Consider the following 22,302-nt stretch of genomic DNA (forward strand, 5'->3'; position numbering starts at 1 on the left):
ATCTGCTACCCAGCCCCAGCATGCCTCTGAGCCAGATGCGTAGAGAACGGAGGATGCATGCAAGTTCACCCTCTTCTGCTCATGAGCTCCAGCTGGTATCATCAACCATGGCTGGTGCTCATCCCCAGCTTCAGTTTGACCCTAAGTCGAGCCCGCAGTGTGGGGGATTATTAGGGGAGAGGAGCACAAATCATTTTAGGTGACAGCGATGCTCAGTGCCAGCTGGAATCTGAGCCTTTAATCTGGGAGGGTTTTAGGAGATGATGCAAAGAGATGGATGCAGGGTCCAGGCGACAATTTGGTGCCTTCCATACCTGGGGAGAGACTGCAACTCTGGCCCTAGCTTGTCAATCACTTGGTGCTTGATTTCCAGCAGATCACTTGTCCTTAATGTCTTCATGATTATACAGAAGGGTAGTAATAGCTATCCTACTTTGGAGAGTTTTTGTGAGATCAGAAACAGAATTTAGAAGTGGCATACATTTTGAGCTTTTGCTGGCTTGGGGAGACTGAGCTACAGAGCTGTTCCCAAACTATGTGGAGGAATGAATGCAGCCCTGGGGGTATGGCAATATGGTGGGGCTGTTCCCATAGCCTCTTGGCTGTACTTTGTAGTTAGAGGTGACTGTGACTTCCGCTAACTTTTCTTAGATCACAGGTTTCTCTGAGCAGAACTGTAACCATAATAACTTAGCAGGCTCCACCGGATCGATAGCTCTGAAATCTAAGGGCCATTCAGTTGCTAAAGGCTTTTTATTTCACCTTTTGTGTTTGGCATTAATGTTATCCCCATGGCATCTAAGTGGCAGAGCTATTTATGGATTGGAAGTCAATCTGACAGTGTGGCTCCTGGTCATCCATCATGGGCAGGAGAGAAAAATCCAGGTGAGCAAAACTCCCAGGGTAAGCAGGACAGATGGGGATATTTAACGCTTGCTGACGCCATGACTTATCCCTATTTTCTTTGTAAGCAACAGAAGCAAAGGGCAACATAGAAAGAGCATCGTTCTTTGAAAATGCTAGCGATCAAGTTCTTAACTCTGCACTTGAGTGATAACTGCAATGGACTGTAAGTCGATGTTAAGACAACACTGTGATACATATTAGTGATTCTCGATCTCATTTGAATCTGGATTCTTTTAATTGAAAATAAAGGAAACTCAATGTGGGACTAGCTGTAGTCTGAGCGCTTGCTGATTGAGAAAACATAATTACAATAAGGCTCACTAGTCAGTAACAGTTTTTAATGAGCTTATAGTTCATTCATTAAAACAGCACGTTTGAGAAAATGCATACTTCTTCAGCTTACAGAGGCATCATATATATATTACTGCTAATGGCGACCACATACACCTAATACTTTTTAGTACCCATCATGCTCTAGGCACCATTGTCAGCAGTTTAAAGACATGATCTCATTTACTCCTCGAAACAATGAGATAGGTGGGTCACGCTCACGAATACAGTCTAACTTCTCAAAGTCACTAAGTCAGTAAATGATGGAACAAATACATGTCCCTGGGTGGTGGAACAGTGTTGTCCTTTGTCATCAATGATATCATCTGTGCTACGAGAAGCTCCCATTCAGAGCTTCCCCGGGAGCTAACTGGGTGATCAGTTTTTGGGGAGCCTTTAGTCCCATGCAGTACTCACCTCCGCCTTGTTCTTGGGCAGTTCCAATGTACTGTTCCCTCTCCTCCCAACTGCTTACATGAAAGAACACCTACTTGTTCCTGGAATAGGGGACCAAAAGAAAGGATTGCTTTGCAAACTGGGTTTTGGTTTTTTTTTGCTATTAAAGTAAGCACTGGGTATGAGATACAATGGACTTGGGAGCATCAACAAGCTCCTGCTGTCCTCTGTGGCCCACTGTGGGACCACCTTGCCCTGACCTTGTCCAAAGTCCTTCCAGGCTGCCCTTGAAGAGTTGGTAATGACCCCCGCCCCCATCTTCTGTAGTCAGTGGAGAGCAGAGTCCCTGGGCTTTGATGGCCACTGCTCTGAAAAGCACCTTAGAATTTAAACATTCAAGCTGGGAACTGAGTGGGTCTGTCTTTTGGCTTTTGACCCCTTCCTGTGGTCAGGAACATACCTCATTGCCCAAGAAAGCTCTTGAGCCTCTGCACATTTAACAGAGGCATAAAGAGGATTTTTTTCCCCCTTTTTACTAAGGTGGCCAAAAATGAGTCTAGATGGTGCACTTTGATGGTGATCTCTGTGGACAGTTGTTGAAACGAGCAGTACATCCTTGGGAGGTGGGACAGTGCATTTCTAGTCACAGACACCACTCACCCTCCCAAGTGATCCTGGGCTCAGGGTCCATTGAACTTCTGTTACCATCAGCTTCCTTGCTTATAATTTGGGATACTAATTCCTATCCCAGGGGCGTTGTTGTGACAATCGACTGAGATAATGGATGTGGCTCCACATTGCTGTCACTTTTCTCCTGCATAGGGATCCCACGACTCTCCCATGAGCTAACTGATACGAAAGCCATTTGATGTTTGGGAAGCCAGGGCAGGACTGGATGGACTGACGGGGGCTAGCGCGTCTGACTGAACAGGACTCATGAACTTGGCCGTGTAAGGAGAGGAAATGGCCCCCCACTTTGCAGCCCTTCTCAGACTTTGGAGTCGGATGTGCTGAATGTGTTGAGGTTGAATTGGTTGGATTTTGACGGAGCTATGTGGACCAGGGGCTGGATCTCTCTTCTAGTCTTACCTCCCTCTTTCTGTGTCCCAGGCAGGGAGCAGCTACAGCCTCAGTACCTCCTTGCTCGTTGCTCAAAGTCAAGTGGTATTTTATGACAAAGGTGGATGAACATGTCTAAATATTTAACTGGCAGATCAATCTGTGGTGACAGGGAGCGGCATTAAAAAAAGAGACGAGACATTCCAATGACATCTTTGCGGCTGGCAGCATGCCATGGGAGGGGGCCAGGCTCTAGTTGGTATATTTTCCTCTGATGCATCTCAGAAGGGAAGAGAACAATAAGTCAAATATACATTGGTCTAGCATTCCTGCCTGTGGCTGTGAGGCAGAAGCACTGTGCTTGGAGCAGTGGAGCATGGGTGGGAAGGAGATGAATCCCAGCTAGCAGCACAGCTCCTATGATTTATGGTGTCCTAGTGGAGTGTGCACAGAGAGGTGATGTCAGATGGGAGGAAGGAGAACATGGCAAAGAGCAAATCCAAATGCGTAACTATGTTTTACATATTTGACAGAGGCAGTGCAGGCTCGCTGGCAAGATAGTGGCCATCTCTGTCCCAGGAATGAACTGGGTCAGGCACTCCAGGGCAAGGTATGTTGGATCCTGTTATGGAAGAGCAAGTGGCATCACAGGTGGGATGACAAGGTGGTGTTATGAAGAAAATGGGTGGAGTTCTATCTTAGTATTACTGTGAGTGCAGATGTGGTCCCCAGAAATGCAGTATTGGATGATATGGCATGAAAGAATCAGGCTTGTCATCAACTCAGGTCATCACAAAGCAAAAGTAGTAAATTAATAAGAGATTATACTTTTTGGATGTCCACTGTGTGCTAGACCCTTAGCTAGGGAATTTACATAGTTATATATCCCTTAAAGTAACTTTGAAATAAACAAGATATGAATGTGGATTATGAAAGAGTATGTGCACACACATGTGAACATGTAAACACACACATATACACATGCACATACGTACATACACACATTTATATAAACACACATGTATGTGTGTACATAGAATACACCATACAAACACTTTATTCTCTCCTTATTTGCCTTACCTTTAATGTGGGAATGCCAATATTACTTATTAATAGACTTAAAATGTTTCTTATACTCTCTAAACCTTCATTTGTTTCTAGTGACATAAACGTATGTAATATTCAATTATTGGGGATTTCCAGCAGGGAGAGAGGCTAAGAACAGACCCTTAACTTTGAAAGAGCTGCTGTCCAACCAAGGAGGACCCTCAGCCAGCCTCATTAGGCAGCCCCCACCTGCTGGTCATTGGATAACAAATGTTCCTGTCGTGACACCTGACACATCCCTCAAGTGAAAGAGGTAAATGCATCAGCCAGATGTGTACAGATGCGCTGATATGTGCTTTTCCACTTTGAACAGGCTTTGAGCAATGCCTGGCATGGAGTAGACACTCAATTAATCTTTATAGAATAAATGAATAAGAAGTAGATGTTTCCACCTCACAGGTGAGGGAGGGGAGTTCAGGTTCATTGGTGCCCACAAAGTCACAGGGTGGGTGTGGGGCACAGGAAACCCACTACATCTCACCCCCAAGTGCGAGCCCTTGGCTGCCAGACCTGAATGGAAAGAACAGCCAATTTTATCTCAGACAGGTTTAATGCTCTCAGCATTCTGGCCATTGTTTTCTGCAATTCTCTTCATCTGCGAAATTCTTAGAAATGTTCTTGAGATTGAGGGATTTCATTCACATGATTTTCTTCTCTCCTTCTAAGCAAAATGCAAAGTCAACTTTTAAACATGTCAGTGTTGTGAACTTTAGAGAAGAGAGAAATTCCATTGTGTCATGGTCCGGTGCATACTTATGCATTCACATATATGTGCGTGTCCCTGTGTCTGTGTGTGCGCATGTGTGTGTGCATGCACACACACACACACACACACACTCTCAAGAATCTGAGATCCCTGGTCTTGTTTGCTCCCAAACATGTTAGCTCCACAAATTCATAATTAGGGGGGATGCTAATGTTCCATGATTGGAAAATGTCACCCTGCGTGACTAATTTGCCAGCAGGGCCTAATTGAAGTTAGGCATCATCTGTGGCTCCTGTAAGTCTTTCTTCTGAGGTGTGGAGGCTGAGGCAGTGGCGATGGCAGTGAGCCAGAGCTGGGAGAGTGGATGGCAATTTATTGCTTCTCATTTCTCAACACTTCGGAGGGTTGGATGGGACATCAGCTGTGGTTGAAATGATGTTGACCATAAAGGAAAAATGTAGGGCTGAATGAACCCATGTGGCAGGTGGCACTCAATAAATAGCTGGATTTTCTCCAGGGAGGACTTTATTTTTTAGTGAGGGGAGTCTTTTGTGTGGATGTAAACATCAGAGAGCAGAAGAGCCCAAATCTACCCAAGGCGGAGTGCAAATCGTGGGGAGTTTATCCCCATGTTATTCCTCCTCCGGGATGGACACTGTGAAAGAGGACTCTAGCCGGGACACCAAAAAGGAAATGAATAATAGTAATGGTTGGTCACTGCAGGTGCAGTGGGAGTAGAAAAGTGCCTGCTCTCTGCTCCTGTGCTATCATTCCTCTAAACCTCCCAAGTATCTGCTTGTCTTGCTTTGATATCCTGTGTAACTCAGTGTCATCCACATGTATTCGACAGTTTGTTTTAATAAACTCTTGATGAGCCCATCTCTTCTATTACGCTGTGGACTCCTGGAAGTCAAGGGGTGTATGTGGAGTTGTCTCTGTCTTCTCAGTGTCTGTCATCATGCTTGGCACAGAGTGGCGATCCAGTCATTTTTCCCTGCCTAAATGGGGCATGATGACCTCTGTTGCTGATGTCAGGGTGTCTTTCTACTGGAAGCTTGATCTTAGAGAATGAGTAGGAACAGGAGGAGAATAGGTGATAAGGCTATTTGAAATTATCATTGATCCAGTAAATACATTTTGGGCATCTTCTATGTACAAAATAGTAGCTAGATACTGGGTATACAGTGACCAAAAAGCTACCATGGTTTCTCTTCTTGTAGCGGTTACATTCTAGTGGGAGAGTAAAACAATACATCATAAACAAATTCCCAAGTTACAAATCTGATACAGTACTACAATGAAAAATAAGTGGGCTGAAAGAGTACAATGTGTGTGTGTGTGTGTTTGTGTGTTGAGGGAAGGCAGTGCTTTCCATGTAGTAGTCAAGGAAAGCCTCTCTGAGGAGGTGAGATCTAAGCTGACTTCGAACAATGAGAAGGAGCCTGTCAGGGGCGGAGGGAGGGAAGAGCATTCCATGTAGAGGAAAAGATTGTGTGACAGGGAAGAGATGAGCCTGTGTGGGGACCTGAAAGAGGCTGAGGTTGGCTGAGATGGGAGGGGGGTGCAGGAGATTGAGAGGCAGCAGGGGTCAGATCAGACAAAACTTGAAGGATTTGGGGAGGAATATGGATTTTATTCTAAGTACAATGAGGATTCATTAATGAATTGATAATAGGAAATATAATTAGGTGGAGGTTATACAACTGTTTCCCTGCCATGAAGAATGGATCATGGATCATGGAGTGATTAGGGGCTCCTGGAGTAATCAGACATGGTGGGGGTTGGGCAGGATGCTAAGGAGTATTTTCTTGTAGGAGGTAGAGCGTCATTGGTAGGTTTGGCCACGTTAGGAGTCACTTGATGCATGTATATTTTGCAACAATTGTTTTGGTGGTGGCAGTGTGGAAGATGTTGGGAGGAAGGAAGGAAGGAAGACCATGTTCTCATTAAGTTATAGGAACTGCATTTGAAAGGGCACAGAGAGAAGCTCCAACTCATAAAGATGACCAGAAACCTGGAAAAAAAATCTTTAAAAAAAAAAAGTATTAGATAGGTAGCCCACAATATGGTGTTTTGTTATAGCAGGCCAAACTAAGACCATGAAGAAGAGTGAGGTGACCCAGTTGTTCTTGTCATGGATAAATGGAAAGGATAGGACATGCCAGGACGGGACTAGCCTATTGTCCAGAGGGTGGCATAGATGGCTACCCTTTAACTCGATAAAGTTTTGTCCACCTCCCTTCCCACCTAGAAGAGCCAAAACTCATGAACGAAAGTAAGAAAAACTGGGCCTCCCCGGTGGCACAGCGGTTGAGCGCTGGGTTGCGAAGCTGCCCACAGCCTCTGCAGCGCTGGTTCGATCCCCGGCTGCTCCCCGGCCACCGGAGGAGGGTCCCACATGGCGCGCAGACCTCTCCTGCCACCCGCTGCTCCCCTCAGCAGTGTACTTCGGTCCTTCTGCCTGCTCTGCTCCCTGCTCTGGCTCTGGTGAATTCTCTCACCCTCCCGCGCTTCTGACTGTACCCAGTGCTTGTATAAATAAATAAATAAGTAAATAAATCTTTAAAAAAAAAAAAAGAAAGTAAGAAAAACTATGGAAAGAATCAAGTGCTCATGACAAACCGCCGGCAGCAGCCTCTTGCCCAGGTGATGGATATGCTCAGTGTCTAGAAGGAACTTACATGTAGAGTCATTTGGCACTGGGACAGGTTTACATATCTATTTTTTTTTTTTAGAGGAGTGTATTTTTTATTTATTTATTTGTTTGTTTGTTTTTGTTCATACATGTACTTGGTACAGTCAGAAGCGCGGGAGGGTGAGAGAATCCACCAGAGCCAGAGCGGGGAGCAGAGCAGGCAGAAGGACCGAAGTACACTGCTGAGGGGAGCAGCGGGCGGCAGGAGAGGTCTGCGCGCCATGTGGGACCCTCCTCCGGTGGCCGGGCAGCAGCCAAGGATTGAACCGGCGTCGCAGAGGCCGCGGGCAGCTTCGCAACCCAGCGCTCAACCGCTGCGCCACCGGGGAGGCCAGGTTTACATATCTAAATGTCCCCCCTCGCTACACATGCATATAATATCTGCAAACAACTAGGTTAAGTTTTCACTGAATTTGGAGATTATGTTTGGGATGATCGGCCTTAAAATACATGCCGTGTGACATACTCAAATCTCACTCTGTGGGATTTGAAACCATCTCAAAGACCTTTAACTTCCCCCAAACTAAGGAACAAAAAGGCCCCACAGGATCGATGGGCAGGGATCGGCTGCATGTAAATGAAATTTTGGGAAGAGACTTCTCTGGCACTCCCCGTTTTCTGGATGAAAAGGAAATAAAGAGACAATACTTTTGATTTAATCTTTAGTTCAAGAAGTGGGACAGCGGCAGCCTAGTCTGACTGTCCTTTCTCTTGAGTCACACATTGACAGTTGCTTTTTCCATTCTTTCCCCTTTAACTCCTTAAGTTTTATCAACCTCCTTCCCACCTAGAAGAACCAAAACTCACGAAATAAAGTAAGAAAAACTAAAAAAAGAATCAACTGCTCATGACAAACCACTGGCAGCAGCCCTCACCCCTCCCTGCGCTCTCCCTAGAGTTAATTCGGCGGGAAGTCGGGGTGGAGGGGAGCCTATAATCTGATTTTAGACGTGCTCCGCTGCATCATTATTCTGTTTCCTCCAATTCTTTTCTGCTCAGGCTGGCCCAGCTGTGTCTCTCCCCTGACCCCCATCCCATCCACTCCTGTATCACTTTCAGGCCAATCCTTCACGTTGGATTTCTCCACCTCCTAATATTTAATTTTAATTTAAAGCCCCCTTCCCTTGCAAATCCTCTGACTATACAGACCAACCTGGTTTCCCCCTTGGAGTCCCTTCTCCTACTTCATTATCAGTGAGTCAGATTAGCATCTGACAAGAGAGCAGAAATGAATCTATTCCGCCTTGGTTTCAAAACCTAAGGCGGATTATTGCTTCTGTTATAAATATAAAGGACATTTTAATTTTCTGGAAGCCAGAACAGACAAATCACTCAGAATCAAAGTGAACCAGGCCCCAAAGATCAAGGAGAGCCACTTGTTTTCTGCTGCCCTGGGAAGACAACACTGGGCTTGGAGAGTCTCACCCCCCACATTCCTTACCCGCTACTTTCCTCCCACAGGAAGTAAAGCTTCTCTCTGGACTTGGGGGAGCCACTGTCCCTGGGCAGGTGTGGAAGGCCCCCAAGCTGTAACTCTGGCAATTGATGCGACTTCCAGAGGGCTCAGAGGCTGGGTCAAAATGCAGATCTAGGGTGTGTCGTGTGCCTTCTTCTTGTGTGTCTCTTTGACCCTGTGTCTACACATGGCCTTCTTACAGGGACACTAGTCATTGGACTTAAGGCCTATCCTACTCTAGCTTGACATCATCTGAACTTAATTATGTAGTTTCTCTGTGCCCTCTGCATTTATTTGGTCTGGTTAAATAATCAAATTAATATCAGTAGGAGAAAAGAATAAATTCATATGTATGGAGAGTCTATATGGATATAGATGCTAAAGCAGAATAGGGGTATGTATCCTAGCTAAGCAATGGGAGGGGGATCTGGGCTTTAAGGAGAAAAGAAGGGGACTCATATAATGAAATAAGGGTGACTTAAAAGACAAAGACCAGATACTCTCTAATTAGATGTTTATCCGCCATATAGAGATTTTTTTTATAAATAGAAAAGCTATTTCATTTTCATTTTCCTAGGTAGTTAAGGGAATGGAAAAGATATCTAGGCCTTGGTTGGCCTCAGCTTGAAAAAAATCTCCATGCCAGAGTGACATTTGAAAGCTGTCACTTTGTGAAGGCTCTTCTGGACATCTAGGAGCAGCCTGTCCTGTTATATCTGCTAAACCCTATTTCCAAATAAGGTCACTCAAATTTTGAAGGGACACAATTCACCCTACAACAGAAGGTCACTCATGGTATCAAATAGTGCTATTCCTCATGAGAAGGAATTTGAAACAGTGGAAAGGGGATGGAAATTTAGACAGGAAACTGGATTCCCAACCCCAAGTGCTGGAACCTGTGTCATCTTGGCCCAATCTCTACCTTATGTGCCTCGGTTTCTTTACAAAATGATTTCTGAGGCGCCTTCCAGTTCTAACATTCTATGATTTAAAATTATTTTGATCAAGTCATTTTATTTTTTTGCCTCGAAGAGAAAGACAGAATGAATAATCAGAAAACCAGGAAAGCACAGAAATGGGAAAAGAAAAAAAAAAAAAAAACTGAGAGAAGGAAAAAAAAAGGCAACAAAAACCAAGGGTGAAGCATAATGAGCAGGAGGAACATAAGGCAAGGAGAAAAATGTAAGCAAGAGAAACAGCTAAGACAAAGCCAAAGAAGGGAGTTTGAGGCAGCAGGTCATGGAGGAGAAAATTGTGGCCTCTTTGCCTGCATGTGTGAGTTTCTGTGTGTGCATTTAACCTTGTTTGCTCCTAATCTAAGGGCAAAAAATATATATGGCTGTATAATAAGGAGCAGAACATTTCCTCTGGTTGCATACAAACTCCTGCTTTATAAACCATTATCTCCCTGAAGCTATTAATTTAGAGCATATTGTAGGAGGGATTGGCCAGGCACGGTCAGAGAAGGAGCTGTGTGTGTAAAAAGGGAGCCTTCTTTTTTCTTTTCTTCTATCAATAAGGCAGTTTGCTGGCAGAAGTAATGTCAGGGACAGGAGTGTTTTTTTAGCATCTGTAGCAATGGCTTATTTCCATCTGCCTCTCTTGCATTCTCCCTGGAACTATGGCCTTGCCTGGCCACAGACCCCACCTCTTGCCCAGTGATTTCAGCTCATACCTGGAACCCTGCATCCCAAGGAGGCTGCAAGCAAAGCCTCCTCACACAGTGTTTCTGGATCCCTCTGTGGTCTTTTTGGGGGTGGGAATCTTTGAGCAAAGTTCCCCCTCAAAAATCCCTGCCTTTAGTGCCCTTAAATTCCTGAGCACCAAGTTCATGTTCCCCTCTGAACTATGTGCTTGCTACATTCTCTTAAGAACCACTCTGTAGGGCCTCCCCGGTGGTGCAGCTGGTTGAGCTCAGTGCTGTGAAGCTGTCTGCAGCCTCTGCAGCATGGGTTCCATTCCTGGCTGGCCAGGGAGATTCCCACATGGCAAGACAGACCTCTCCTGTCTTGCCAGCTACTCCCCTCAGCAGTGCTTTTTGTGCTGCCTGTTCTGTTCCCCACTCTGTCTCTGGTGAATCCTCTCACCCTCCCGTGCCTCTGGCCTGTACCCCAGCTCTTGTATAAATAAAATAAAATCTTTAAAAAAAAAGAACCACTCTGTAATAATGAGAACAGGGCAGCTGACCACAGCAGACAAAAACCCTGCAGCCCACTACCTGGGAGGATGCTAAATTATAGGACACTCTTAGAGTGGAATATTATGTGACAACTAAAAGTCATGTTTTTAGAACAATGTTTTATGACACAAGTGTGAATAATAGAGAGAGTAGAGAAATAAAAAGAATACATGGCTTTGTCATTCTAATTGACATAGGAAAATTCTAGAAGGAAACTGACCATATGGTTAGGTGTTTAAAAAGGTGTGGGGCCAAGCCTGCATGCAGTTCATTCAAGAATCTCTCCCTTCCTGGTGATAAGGATTCAGTAGTTGAAAACTAGCATGTCACTGTATCTATGGAGTGTCACTGGGTTGGTGTTTTTCAGAGCTGGGGTAGGATGTGGGTGCATTTGGGGTGAGATTCATGCCTCTGTTCATAAAGTCTTATTTCCCACAGATGATGACCTTTCTGCCCTGCACCATGGAGACTCATAGGTAAGTTGGCCTCCTCTTGAATCACCCTCTACCTCCAGTCTCCACCTTTTACAATCTGAAAGTTAGCTGCTGCTTATCTTCCTTCCTAATAGCCCAATCCCATTAAAATAAGCTGTTCACTGTTTTCTCTATGGCTTCTAAAACTGCATCCATCAGATGTTCCCTCACTGCAGAGAACCCTGGAGACCTGGATTGAACACCTGTGTTACCTGCCGGGGACAGGTGTCCCTGGTAGACGCTGTTGCCATCAATATAGTACATAGCAAATTCATGAGAAAAGCATTGTGTATGTAATACAGTTACCTTTTCTTATGTTTTCTTTTTTTTAAAAAAAGATTTATTTATTTATGCAAGAACCGGGGTACAGGCCAGATGTGCGGGAGGGTGAGAGGATTCACCAGAGACAGAGTGGGGAGCAGAACAGGCAGACTGACTGAAATACACTGCTGAGGGGAGCAGTGGGTGAGACAAGAGAGGTCTGCCGCACCATTTGGGTTGCTCTGCGCTCCGTGGGGATCCAACTGGTGTAGACAGCTTCACAGTGCTGCGCTCAACTGCCTGTGCCACCAGGGAGGCCCCCCTTTTCTTATGTTTTCTAATCAACTTAAAAATGCACTTAGCAAATGATGGCCAGTGAGACAGAGAAATGATTTGCTTTTGAAAACTGTGATGTCTGCTCTCTGTCTCATGTTTCTGGAACAAAAATATGGACTCTGAAAACACAGACATTCTGTGTGACTGAATATGTGATCCTCAAGTAGAGCTAGTTCTCCACTTGAATAGTTTCGGAATGATTAGCCTATTGATCAAAATTAAACTCCGCTTGAGCTGGCCTCAACCAGCTCTTCTGGCCTCATCACCGCCCCTCTCCTCACTCATTGAAACCTTTATTTCCACACGCCTTCTGCCTTCAAACTGTGCTTTCTTTGAATGTTTTTCCCATGTCTCCACCCTCCAATTTTACTTTGTCCTTTAAGGCCATATTCAACCATCCTCTGAAGACTTCTTGGTTCCCTGAATTACAGGTGACTTATTTCTTTTTACCTCCAAAACATCTTGTTCATTTCTTATTGACATCCTTGCAATAATTTGTCCATGTCTCCCCTCCCCCAGTCATCTGTGTGCAATATAGGGGGAGGGGATGTATTTTGAACCTTTAAGTTTTCCCCCCAACTTCTGGTACTAGAATGCTTGTTGATTGAAATGGTTACCAACCCAAATGGGTTACCGACCCAGCTCAGGGATTCTCAGATATTGGTTCATGGAACCCTTCACTCCTTGGGCACCTCTCATGGGTCACATATAAGTCTGGTCACTGAAGATATGTAGGTGTTTGTTCTCAGGGAACTCCCTCATGTGGGCGGATAGCTAATCAACAACTACAAAAAATCTTAGGACAAAACAGGGTCATATCATTTATTTCATAAATATTTATTGAGTGTCTGTGACATATTAGAAGTTGTTGTTGCTGGGGATACATTCTGATGATAGAAAATGACTCGTTGGGCTGGAAGTCATATAAGATGGGACGGTCTAAGCAGGTATCTCTAACGAGCTGCCTGGGACCTGGAATAAATAATTATTTTATAAATAATGAAGAGGAAGAGGCCACCAAAAGATGGGGAAGAGAATTGCTTCAGGCAGAAGGAAAAACAGGTGCAAAGGCCCTGAGGCAGAAATGAGTTTGGCATAAGGAGCATAAAGCAGGCCAGAGTTAGCAGGTGGAGTCAGAGGTGGTGGTGAGAAGTAAGGGTGGGGAGCTCCTATGCAGGTGCTAAGGCATTTAGATTTTATTTTATATGCATGAGAATCTGTTCATTCAGAATGAATAAAATGCTTAAGTTCTTAGGCCCCCCTCCTGGAGATTTGATTCAGTGAGTTTGGTATAAAGCTTTGGCATCTGTAAAACACTCCCTAGGTGGTTCCAGAGAGGAAGTCTGGGAATAATTCTGGTGGTTGAACCTAGAGGGACCACGAAGGCTTTAGCCAAATTCCTGCCCTTTAGAGCAGGCATCAGCATGGAGGAGACTTTGGATAAAACATGAAGCTGAAGGGCAGGTAAAGAGAAATGGGGTCCCTAAGCAGCAGCTGGGACCCCCCACTCACCTTCGCCTCAGCACTGAGACTCCTTTCATGCTCTGAGTCTGGTGTTTTCATCTTCCTGTGTGGGGCCCCATCCCTGGGGCAAACAACATGCGGCTATGCTGGCTTCGGGAACAGAGTTCTGAAGTTCATGTCACTTACCTCCTCTGAGTCCTGACTTTGTAAAAGACTCTCAAATGAAATAAAGCAATTGAATGAGATTCCCTCTAAGAGTCTCCTCTCTAGAAACCAGGTAAAATAAAAAATTGGCCTGTATCATTTCATCAAATCTTCATGATAATCTTATGAAGCAGGTTGATCAGGCTCATTAGCCGCAAAGGAACTTCAAGTCTAGAATCCGGAGTCTCCTGACCCAGAGCCCAGGCTCATCTGAAACACCCTTGCTCCATATTCAATGAAACCATAGCCTCTGACTCCTAAAATCTTGTGGCTGGAGCACTCCAAAACGTTGCTTGTTCTGGATTCCCCCAGGCAGCTTGGCAGGTACATTTCCTATATAAGGGAAGCTCAGCTTCCCCGCGCCCCTGCTACCTCTTAGCTGTGTGACTTCAGGTGAGTCCTGGCCCTCCAGGGGCCTGGGTTTGCTCCTCTGCAGAGTGAACTGAGGAGATGAAATGTCATCTGTGACTTTCCATGACTATTTAGTCACTTACAGAGCCAGGGAAAATTGAGACTCATTGTCAGACAGAGACTTCTCGCCATCACAGGGAAAATTACCTTTTGAATAGAGAATGGAATTACAATTGCTCCCTGGCTCCCCATTCAGTGCACTGCCGGCCACCACCAGGCCACTCTCTGTCCCCAGCAAGCTTTTGTTCCAAGCAGCATGCAGAGAGGCTGGAACAAGCCCACTGGCTGCTCCCATTCCTCATTTTCCACTCCGGTGTCACTCAGATGGAAGCTTTTCTTTTCTCTTGGTTTCCTTTTTTTTCCTATTCTGACATTGCCACAAACACAATTAGAGAGGACAAATGCTAATTTCATAGAGAAGTGGAGACTAAATTCTTAAAAAGGGGAGAAGGCCCTTAGAGAGAGGACTTTCTTTATTTTCGCGTCATCAGTGGATTAGAAGGAAGGGGAGGCGCAATCTGGGGAGCTGCGCGCCAAGCGCTTGGTGGGAAAGAGAAGTAGGCACAAGTGTCCCTTTCCGAAGTGACATCACATCTGCACGGAGGCATGATCCATTGCCTGGACAATGTGGGGACGTGCCAGGGCATAGCGCACTTCTCAAAGGGGCTTTAAAAGGGGCACTGACTGGGGCCATGGACGAGGGGGATCGTAGCCATAGTGCCAACTCTACTGGCGGAACGCAGAGGTCCTGGCCAGTGGGTGCAGGGCGGGGTGCCCACAGTCTCCATCCCCGGACCTGCGTCCCCGTGAATTCTGCCTGCTCTCCCAGCGAGGCTTGCCCGCAGGGCTGTGCTCCCTTCACCTGCCCCACACTTTAAGCTGCTGTGCATTCAGGGACCGTCAAGAGCCCCGGACCCTGAGTCACCAGCTTTGGGTGTCAGCCTTGGCGTTGAGACCTGGCAAGCCATGCACCGGGGCCTTGGTGTTCTTATCCTCAAAATTTGTAATAATTATCTCAGAGGTGACTTTTAGCTCCCACACCCTGCAGTTCTATGACTCATAGATGGATTGGGAAGGCAGATTAACTTGAAATGTTCTTGAAGGCTGGGCTTCGGGGAGGGGTGATTTGTAGAGAATTGTACTTAGAGGAACAAGAAAATGGAATTGTCTCCCCACAGCCTCCAGCCTCTTGAATCAGAACCTTGTTGCTTTTAATCAGAGGTTATTTGAATCTTTACCGGCAGCCTGTTAAAAGGTGAGCATTAGGGTAAGTTAACAGATAACTGATAACCTCCAAAACTTCAGGGGTCTACACACAGTCAATTTGTATTTTTAATTTCAGTCACAGTCCAATGCAGTTTGAAAGAGATGGGATGGGCTCAGCTCTGCAAAGTCATTCAGCGACTGGAACATCCTTCCAGCTCATGAGTCCACACTTTTCTCAGGAGCTCAGAGTATTCCATTCAGTTGGGGTGGGGGCAGGGGAGAGAAAGGGACAGAAGCAATTTGCAGGCAAGTCACAAGTGGCTTACATGGTACCTGCCCTTATTTCATTGCAAGTATTGGCACCTGGTCCTACCTGGTGCATGAGGACTGAGATGTGGTCTAGCGTTGTGGCCCAGAAAGCAAAGGAGAGCAAGGATCTTGGGGGAGAATGAGCCTCTGCTCATCTCAGGCTGTTTCTGAGAGTAAAGTAGAAGAGCTTCTGGCCTTGCTCCTTCCAGACCTTCTGTGCTATTTGCAGGAGACGGTGCCCTGCCGCTGTGGGCTGGGTCCTCCCAGAAGGGTGCCTTGCTCCGTTTGCACAAAAGCACTGTGCTCTCTGGCAGTGGCCGAGTATATGCTCTGAAGTTGATATACCTTGTATGGAATCTCAGCACCACTCATTAACGTGAGAACTTGAATAAGAAACCTGTTCCCAGATTCCAGATGAGGCATCTGAGGGGTCTAGGGACTGGTGGAATGATTTCATGGGGTGGTTGTTGGGATTATATGAAATAAGTCACGTAAGGTGAGCAGGGCAGAGAAGGCGCACATTGCATAGAACCAGTTTTCTTTTTGTTTCCCTTTTGGGATAGTTCTAACACCACAAGAACCCTGATTAGGAATATTGGTCTATGATTCATTTCATTAATGAGTTTGGGCCACTTCCAGCTCCTTAAACATTGTAGGATCCTTTTTCTCCCAGCTGAACTGGAAGTTAATGTTCGCTCTGAGCCTGGCATGTATTTAGTAAGACACAAAACAAAAGCTCAAAACTGTATCGAAGAAGGAGCAGAGATAATGATTCTAAAAACCCAGGATATTTTAGAGACGGCAATTGCATATTACATTAAGTTTTGAGGTGTCTGGCAGCCCAGGCGACAATGGGGAATAGAATGAACGGCACAAATCTGACTGTCTGATTTAAGAAATCAAGGCTTTTTGTAAGGGAATCATAAACGCAGAAGACATTTATCAGGCAGTGTTACAGACGAGGATGCCGAGAACATGGTGGTCCTTCCCCTTCACTCTGTGTGGCTGGCTCTAAAAGCTGCCTTTGGATTTAGGAAAGCCCTTGTGGGCAGGAGGAAGACATACTGCTCCTCAGGATTTGGCAGCAGGCCGGTGCCTCCCATAAAAGAAGTTGGTATATGCCTCCTCCTCTGGGTCCCAAGAAAGTCCCAGAAGAAAGGCTCCTACCTTCTGTGTTCGTAGAACACCCGTGGCTAAAGAGCTGCTCGTGCTGGGTACTTACTTTTAAGTTCCTCTTGTTTACTCAGTTGTGCAGAGACCTTGAGGCTACAGGAATCATGGTCCTTTTTAATAAATAAGGAAACTGAGTCACAGTGATCCGTTGGGCTGATTTCATTAAAGTTGGGTTCTGTCATGTGGAATTGGCATGGACTTGAGCGCCGCGCTGTGAAGCTGTCCGCAGCCTCTGCAGCGCTGGTTCAATCCCAGTCGGCTGGTGAGGGTCCCACATGGCAGGGCAGACCTCTCCTGTCTCGCCCGCTGCTCCCCTCAGCAGTGTATTTCGCCACCAGGGGAGGCCCGAGAGTGTAGGATTTTAACCAGCGCATGAACCATGGGCTCTTAGTGGATGCAGATGCTTATAGCCTAGGGATGGAGACCTGAATATGTTCTGATGTCCTTAGCTTTTCATTTCATTCTAGACCTGTGGGCAGATTTTGATACCAGGGCAAGGGGTCAACTCCTGCAGGGACTTTTGGGGCAACCCACCGACCCTCACTTACCTTCACATCTCCTATGATGAAGGGACAATTGAGAGAGGAAGAACTTTGTCCAGAGGCGGTGAGACAACTCAGGTCCCTGGATTCCAGTGTTTGCTTGTTTCTTATTTCCCCAGTCCTGCTACTTTCCTCTGGTTTGCCACCACCTTTGTAGACTAGCAGGACTTCTAAAGAGGTCTTCTTGCTCCAAATTAATCACATTCTAAATAATAGAAAAGAGTTACAACATCTTAATAGATAACTGACATAAACTTTCCACCTGAAGTGTCTTCATTTTGTTTCTCAAAACAGCCATGAAATTAAGCAGGTGAGAGATTATTGTCCCTATTTTACAATTGGACACTGAGGCAGAGAGGAATTAAGAGACCTGCCCCAGATCGGGGTAGCCCCAGAATGGGAAACCAGGCTCCCAAGGTAAGATGGTGATTTAGCTCTTGTCAAGGATGTCACAGGAGGCTCAAGTACAGAAACCGTGGCCATGGATTTCATAACAGTAAACATGCCCAATCCTGACCTATTAGGCTGATTCTTTTCAATGGTTTTTATGGTGACAAAAATCTAATAATAATAACTTACTTTTATTAAGGGGCGCCTGTGCCAAATGCTTGACAATGGTTGGCTCCTTAACATCCAACACTGCTTTGAGGGAGATATTATTACCACCCCCATTTTGCGGATGAGTAAACTGAAGCTTGGGGCAACCAATGCTTTCATTAAGATCTGACTGTTCTAAGATGCATAAAACATCTGAAGAGCTAGGACGAAGTCAAGCAGTTTGAGGTGCTCTTTACATTGCTTGGAGGTAAGATGTGCATGGTGGAACCAGGGCTCCAGCCCACAAGTCCCGCTGCAAAGCTGGGGCTACTCCCCCCACCCCACAAGTTAGCTCATCTCCTAGGACTGTATTATGATGTACAAAACCCTGTATAATTTCCAGGTAGTATTTTAATGAGTCTAGAGTCTAGTTACCCCAATCATTTTTGTAGCACATGTATTTTCCAGAATTGTGGATAAAGGTGATCAATGCACACTATTGCATGATGAATGCTGAGTCAGTAACAAAGAGGATTGGGAATCAAAAGGATATTGGAAATGCATTGCTCTTTGCTAGTGGTGAATGATCCATGGAGCCAGTACCCCTGATGCTATGATAGCCTAAAATTATGTCTCCCTCTGAAGGATCAGCTCTCAGTGACTGGCTTTCTTGCTACAAGCAGTGAAATAATAAAGGAACTAATGTGTGTGTTATAAGAAGCGCTTTCGTTGCTGTTTTCCCAAATTTATGGAACTAGCCTTCATTAAGATTTAGCTGTTATTTCATGCATAAACAATCTGAAGAGCTAAGATGAGTCAAGAGGTTTAAGATGCTTTTTCAGTGTGGACATAGCTGGAGCTGAGAGCGTGGAGGACTTAGTTTATGTCGTTGACCATATTTTCCTTCCTGGGATGCTTTGCCTGTCCAAATCCAGCTCCCGGGGCTTCCCTGTGTGACAGGTCTTTGGGTAAGCGGGCCTTGGATGGGCGGGGAGCACCCAGAGACAGTGATGTTCAGTGGGTCCTGCCATCAAAGAAACCAGAGCCCCGGCAGGAGGGGATGGCAGGACTCGGTGGCATGTTCTGGGTCCCCACCTATTGCCCCTCCTTGCTCATTCCTCCCCAGCCATCACCTCTGCCTGGGATGCTCTTTCTCTAGAGAGCTCTATGGCTCCTTGTTTCCCTTCCTCAGATCTTTGTACGGACATCACCTTCTCCGTGAGGTCTTCCCCACCTCTTTATTGTGAATTCCATTAGAGTTTTACCTTCAGTTCCATCTTGTTTTTCTCCACAGCATTTTTCTCTGCTTAATGTCTTTCACAAAGATGTATTTGCTTGGTTTCCGTCTCCCTTCACTTGAGTGCTAACTCCATGAGGGAACTCTGTGGACATGAGGACTCGTATTTGTAGGTGCCAACTTGCTCTCTTCACCGCCACCTGCTCCCCTGGTGAGGGCGCATGTGCTCCCAGCCAGAAGGTTAAAGGTCACGGGGAGCAGGGTGTGATTTCCCCAAACAGCCTGGGGCTGTTCCTCAGGCCTGTTGCGAGAGAAGACAGAGCGAAGGCGTGGGCCATGGCTGTCTGCGATGGTGGAAAGTGAGTGAACCCAGTATGGGATTAAAACCCTCGAGAGGGATCCAGAGTCCACCCCAGGGTGGCTCCTGAGCGAGTAGGCACTGGCACAAAAGCCCTGTTGCCCCAGTCCTTGGGACACAAAAGGAAGCCAGGCTGGGCTGTCCTGTTCTGGGATCCCTTACCTGGGCGAACCTTCACCTCGTCCCTTGTAATTCACCCAGCAAGGCTGATCTGGCCTGGAGTGAGTCAGTACTCCTGGTCATGTCTCCCTTCTTGACCTGGACTTCCCGAGTCTTGGTTTCTAGAGACAGCACAGGCTGGCTTCCTCTGGGCCCACGGCAGTAATTGAGGCAGGGCCTGGCTGCAGAGGGGAAGCCTTGACCTTCCGAATCCCCAGGTGGCAGAGGATGCTTCTCCATCCTGTTGTGGGGCTTCTTCCCTCCCTCCCCCACTCCTGGATGGGGCTGACGGTTCAGCTGCTCCGGCCTGCAGCTTGTTTCTCAGAGCACGCGGAGGTGTCCTCACATCCATACTCACCTGACTCCTGGTCATGGTCCCAGGGGAGACTAGGGCCAGGCAATAGGTTGATGGCGACGTGCACAAGGCTGGAAGCTGTGACCTCCCTACCCAGCCCTCAGGGCAGAGACATTCTCCTCCTCCAAGTCTTCCTCATGGCCTACCAGCCTCCTAATGGTTCTTGGAATATTTCCAGAGCTTTCGCCTATGTTTTTACTGTAATAAAGAATGGGGATAGATGGATGGAAATAATAACCTTCATTTGTCATGAGAGGGAACAGGCACCTAGGAAGAAAATGACATTTGAGGGTGGGAGCAAAGCCAAGATGTCCATTCAGTGCAGTTTCCTTGGACCCCAACTTACCAATTCCCAGCGTTCTTCACACCTCCCACAGCATGGAATAGATGAGTCACACGGCCCCAAATGCCAGCCAGGCCACAGGGTTGGTGGGATGGGGTCCTAGTGAGGCCCTGTGGCCTTTCTTGGATCTTCCTGGCATGGTAGTTGGCTCTGGGTGAGGTGGGAGGAAGGGCAGCAGAAGGAATCCAGTTCCCGTTGTTTGTACAAACTTGAACTGTGCCCAGCCCCATGCTTCTGGGTGAAGGAAAATGATTCTGGCCACATCTTTGGTTATAGCTTCATTTCTTCTCCCTCCTAACCGTAGCTTATTGAGAGCCTGTGTGTGCCACGGCCATTGCATGACTTACCCCTAATCTTCACAGTGACCTTGAAATGTTCAAGCTATTATCTCCACTTTACCCACAAGAAACGATGGTAGAGAGGTTAAGAATTGTTGAAGCAGTAAGTGGCTGGAGAGAGAAACTTGGTCTTTGATTTAAAAACCCAAGCTCTGCCTGTTTCCTCTGCCCTGGGCTGTCCCTCCCCTTCGCCCTGCCCACCAGCTCCATCTGGACAGGTAGAAAGGCACCTTCAGCACAAGCATGAATGGAAGGGTGGAGAGGGAGGAAATGTTTCAGGATTTGCCCCACCAAGGGAATTCAGTTCCTCGGAAACCCTGGGCCAGCAAAGTGGGGCTGGTGGAGCAGCTGGACACTGTCCTTCAGCCCTGCCCTGTGAGTGTTTGTGCCTCCCCCTCCTCATAGGCTGTGGCCTCGAGGGGAAATGGTCCCTAAGACTCTGGCCGACCAGAGAGCTTGACTCTGAGAGACCTGGGTGCTGATCTGTTTAATGGTCGTGAGCTTGGGCAAGTGACTCATCTTCTGTGAGCTTAGGTTTGCTTGCATTTAAAATAGGCAGGATTATTGGGAAGGTGGAATGAGGCAGTGGATGCCTTTAGCTGCGGGCCCCCAACACAGCAGGTGCTCAGAAAATGAACATTATTATGATGATGACTTCTCCCTGCAACCTGGGGATTGTGATTCACTCCCCAAACTGGCAATTATGAAACTGTGCAGTTTCATAAAGGCACATCAATACCCCACCTCTCCCCCTGCCTCCTTCCCTTGCTAACTGAACACATAGTCATTGAGAGACTAGTTCCCACAAGGACCATGTGACTTCTAGGGTCCAGTTTTCCAAGAGCCACCTCTACCCAGTCTGCCTCTCCCCTCCCCCACTCCAGGGCACAGGACTCTCCAACCACCCCCTTTATTCTCTCCACGGCCCCTCCTTGGTGACAGCATGCCTCTCTGCCTTTGTGTCCCTCTGGCTGAGCTGGGTCTGCTTCCCTGCAGAGGAATCAGGCAGCCAGGCCATAACGACTTCTTTCCCAGCCCCTCTTGTGGAGATCAGAATGAAGCTGTCAGTGCTCTGTGGCTGGACCCCAGAAAAAAAACCATGAATAACCTTCCCTCAAGCAGCAGCATTTGGGGCTTAATTGTATTTTGTTAATCAGGAAAACAATTAATTTGGCTGCTGTGTCTTTGGTGGGGCGTTCTTTTTTTTTTTTTTTTTTTTTTTTAATATAGGCAATGCTGCTATGATCATCCATGTGAGGCTCTGGATCCAATTTCTCTCTCCCCAAGGCCAGGAACGACTCCTCCCCATACCCATATCCATGACACCGAGACAGCGGGCAAGGCTTTGTGTATTGTGTCGGAGACGGGTTTCTAGACCTGATGTGTGTGCTTCACCACAGCAGCAGGCTCCTGCCCCCGTACTCCCCGATTGTCACAGAGTTGGGCACAGGGCGTGAGACTGTGGCTGAAGACCCATTTTAGAGCAGAGACCCAGGAGGCCCTGGCTTCATTGGACGCTGAGTCTGAAGGCTGGGCTTGGGGAGACAGAGTCTGGGCCTCCTTTCTTGGATAAATTCTTTCAGGCAAATGTGATCCCCAAACCAAGAGTGGATGTCAAGTCCCTTCAGATCGTCCTTTCCACCAGAACAGCCCTTGGGGTAGTGTAAAGGCTGGACAGGCCACAGTGCAGGTTTTCTGATCCCATGCAGACCAGGTAAAGGAGGAGTCAGAGTCCTCAGTGGTTTTGCAGGTTTTTATTGGG

The 22,302-nt window shown here is 46.7% G+C and overlaps 1 long non-coding RNA gene across 2 annotated transcripts in view; it reads left to right on the forward strand.

Annotated features, from left to right (window-relative positions):
• LOC129145354 (uncharacterized) overlaps positions 1-22,302 on the forward strand; it is a 113,854-nt gene that overhangs the window by 34,993 nt on the left and 56,559 nt on the right. For both annotated transcript variants that reach the window (XR_008550863.1, XR_008550864.1), the window contains exon 2: positions 11,273-11,310. This is a non-coding gene — a long non-coding RNA (uncharacterized LOC129145354). The remainder of the gene's footprint in view (positions 1-11,272; positions 11,311-22,302) is intronic.

The sequence above is a fragment of the Talpa occidentalis genome, unplaced genomic scaffold (assembly GCF_014898055.3).
Source record: "Talpa occidentalis isolate TD23 unplaced genomic scaffold, MPIMG_talOcc4v2.1, whole genome shotgun sequence".
NCBI lineage: Eukaryota > Metazoa > Chordata > Mammalia > Eulipotyphla > Talpidae > Talpa > Talpa occidentalis.